This window comes from Cynoglossus semilaevis, chromosome 13, assembly GCF_000523025.1.
Source record: "Cynoglossus semilaevis isolate Cse_v1.0 chromosome 13, Cse_v1.0, whole genome shotgun sequence".
NCBI lineage: Eukaryota > Metazoa > Chordata > Actinopteri > Pleuronectiformes > Cynoglossidae > Cynoglossus > Cynoglossus semilaevis.
In genome coordinates this window covers 19,384,996-19,388,101 of record NC_024319.1, presented here as the reverse complement: position 1 = coordinate 19,388,101, position 3,106 = coordinate 19,384,996, and the positions used below count along the sequence as shown (strand labels likewise).

The 3,106-nt window shown below is 40.8% G+C and overlaps 1 long non-coding RNA gene across 1 annotated transcript in view; it reads left to right on the top strand.

Annotated features, from left to right (window-relative positions):
* The first annotated feature begins 38 nt into the window (after positions 1-38).
* The window catches only part of LOC112487959 (uncharacterized), a 7,011-nt gene continuing 3,943 nt past the window's right edge, over positions 39-3,106 (top strand). The window contains exon 1 of the long non-coding RNA XR_003051561.1: positions 39-117. This is a non-coding gene — a long non-coding RNA (uncharacterized LOC112487959). The remainder of the gene's footprint in view (positions 118-3,106) is intronic.

The window sequence follows — 3,106 nt, the reverse complement described above, 5'->3', positions numbered from 1 at the left end:
GTTTTTTTTTTCCCCCCTCCCCCCACCGAAGGCAGCAGCAGCAGCATCTGCCGTCCTGTCCGTCTCCCTCACCTACAGCAAATCCCTCCCCTGCACTGATAACACTCCGCATAACAGGTGAGCGACTGCTGGCAGAAAGGAGATTGCCTGACCTTATTGTTTGCCTTTGCCACCTCTTTGTTCTTCACAAATAAAAGGTTTTTTAATAAACTGAAAGGTCCTCTGCCGTGGCCCATAGAGAAAATGAAAGGGGGCAGTGAGGTATGGTACAATGTGGCGGGAAAAAAGAGCAGCTCATCAGAAAATAACAAAGGTGCAAGTTAAAGATAAGGTGCCTGTCAGAGATTAATCCAGGCCGCTTGATTGTTTTCTTTAATACCAGACCTGCTACAGCAAGCGATAAGTTTGCTGAGTAATTTGGTTTTCTAGGGGACGGTTAGCGAGTGGGTGGCTGGGTGCTCGAAATAATATTCAGGTGTGCTCCATAATTGATTTCTTTTTTCCCCACTCCTCAGTTCTCAAAGAAAAATGAGATGAAACTCAAAACTGCTTTGACTTGCTTTTCTGTTCACCCCCTCCTCACGCCTGCACCCCCACTTTTTCTGCTCTTTTCCAGTTCTTTCTTTCTCCTCTCTTTCCCCTTTGGATTAATAAACTGGCTTTGTTCAAGGCAATAAAGGGAAGGGGAGAGTATGCTTGAAGAGGCAGTTTTTTTTCTCTTGCCTGCAGCTGCATTGTGATGGCTTCTGCGAGTGGCAGAGAGGGGAGATAGACGGGCACATGCTGCAGACAGACAGCGGAGTGGATTGGTTTGATTTTGCGGTGATTGATTTGTGTTCCCAATTTAAGTTTCACTAAAAAATCTGATGTTTTCAAAAGATAACAGATTTGCACAACTTATATATAAGGTTGTTATATAACGGTGGAACATGCTCTTCAAATTAACCAATCTGTACGGCAATAGCTTTAAGTTAAGTCAAACAGAAGTCAATCAGTGAGTGTGCGTGCGTCTGAGAGTGTGTGTATGAACGCACGACTTTTTGATGAGTCGAGGAAAATGAATGCGAAGAACAAAAGATTAAAATCTATTAGTCTGCTAATGGAAATGGCAGATGCAGCCACCCTATAGCAGCAGAAATTAATGTAAATCCAATATGTGGAGAAAATTAGTCTTTGTGTAAAAAAAAAAACTGCCCAACTCATCTGAACAGTTTTTAATTTGCTGCAGAAATTACCATCCTCCATATACATGAAATATCTTCCCTCAGAGATCATTCTGGTGAAGTCGCCACAGAGGCAACACTTCAGGAGGCACATTTTAATTTAGATCAATTTAAAACTGCATCGGGCAAACGAGACCACGCAAATTACTCATAGGCAACGTTGGCTTGTCTCAAACCTAAACATATAATGTGTGTTTTAGAACAGTACTGGGAGTCAAAGCTAAACCTCACATTTTTGCCAGCCTTAGGTCTGTGCTCGTTTACCCGTGTCTGACTTAACGTCATCTGTAAAGAGAGTGAAAAAATGAAAAAGAGAAACCATCCATTTTTGTCATCATTTCACCATTTTGGTGTCAGAATTGATCCACCTCACAATTGCCTCTCATCTCTCTCCCTTTTCTATTTCTACCTGCCTGCACCTCACACCCCCCTGCTCTCTCTCTCTCTCTCTCCCCTTCTTTCTCTCTCTCTCTCTCGGGCTGTGTCACCCTCTCCTCCCTCACAGCCACTTCTGCAGGAGATGGCCTGTACTCTAGGGCTGTTTTCCAATTACAGCTCAACCTTTTCAGAGAAGGTCATTATAATTAGAGATCCATTTAGCCTTTTTCTCTGAAAAGCATGGAATTTTTTTTTTCCTGACCGTGGTACATGAGAAGCAATAGAAATAGAGGAGTAGGAAGAAGAAGAAGAAAGAAAAATAAAATGCCGCAGAGCTGATCTGAAGTGGTTCTATTATCATGGTTGGCTGGACAGGTTGCATGCATTAATGGCTCCACTCTGGGGCAACACTGGCCTTTTGCACATTACTAGTGCATGAATGGAGCGAGACATCACAGAAGTGGCTGCAGAATCAATACCAGGACTGGATGTGTCTGAGTGTTCACCTCAAAAAACAGGACAATAAACAGAGGAGTTTGTTTGTGATGGAAGTTGGAAGCTGGACTAAAGCTTAACTGAAGGGAATAAATTATATGTTTGAAACCTGAGAGAAAAACAAACACCAGCTCCAGTTACTACATGAGCAAGTACAGAAGTAGCTAAGAAATTAGTTAGTAGATATTAAATTAATAGATATGGTCCTCACAGTATAATAAAATAGTTTATTTATTTCCATATATTTCCTTTGGCCAGGTTTTGTGTCTTCTAGTCTTTAAACTACATTGAGTGGCCACTGAATCAGGGACATTGTACCACATACAGTAAGACTTCTTTTTCTCTCTTTATTTTCATAGATATGCTGATAACCAATGCAGATGTTTCTGAGGTGTTTTGTTCCAGATTTACACAATAACATTGTTGCACTGCTACAGATTTGTTGGCTCCACAGCTATGATTCAAACCTGTCTGTTCAAACACAGTCCAAATGGTTTAGTACTAAATGTCAAATACATAATTTATATTTAATTTAATTTTTGTATTTAATATTGTAACACTTTATGATTCTCATATCAACTGATACAGATGTATACAGCCGTTTGCTAGCTGTTTCCCAATGACAAATTGTAGGTCACATCATCTGAGTGAAACCTGGAGATTGTTATCAGGGTTTTAATATCGGGGGGAAAAACTATGGCCGATACTACACAGCTATGCTCATATTGGCCAATAATATCGGTTCATTTCATAGGAGTAAACCATTGGTGGAATTCTTCTTTTTTAAATTGATAATAACTGAGCTCTGTGTCTCATTATCATGATCCAGCTAAAGATAAACTACAATAACCTCCAGACCCCTGTTCCCACGTTGCCTGAACTCTTGGTCATGTTTCTCCTCACATTTTACTTCAGATCTCAGCTGCTGCAGGGCCAACTGGCTTAGAGCAGCAATAATGAGACCTGCAATTAGTACTGACCAATCAATGAGGTAATTGCAGAGCAGGAAT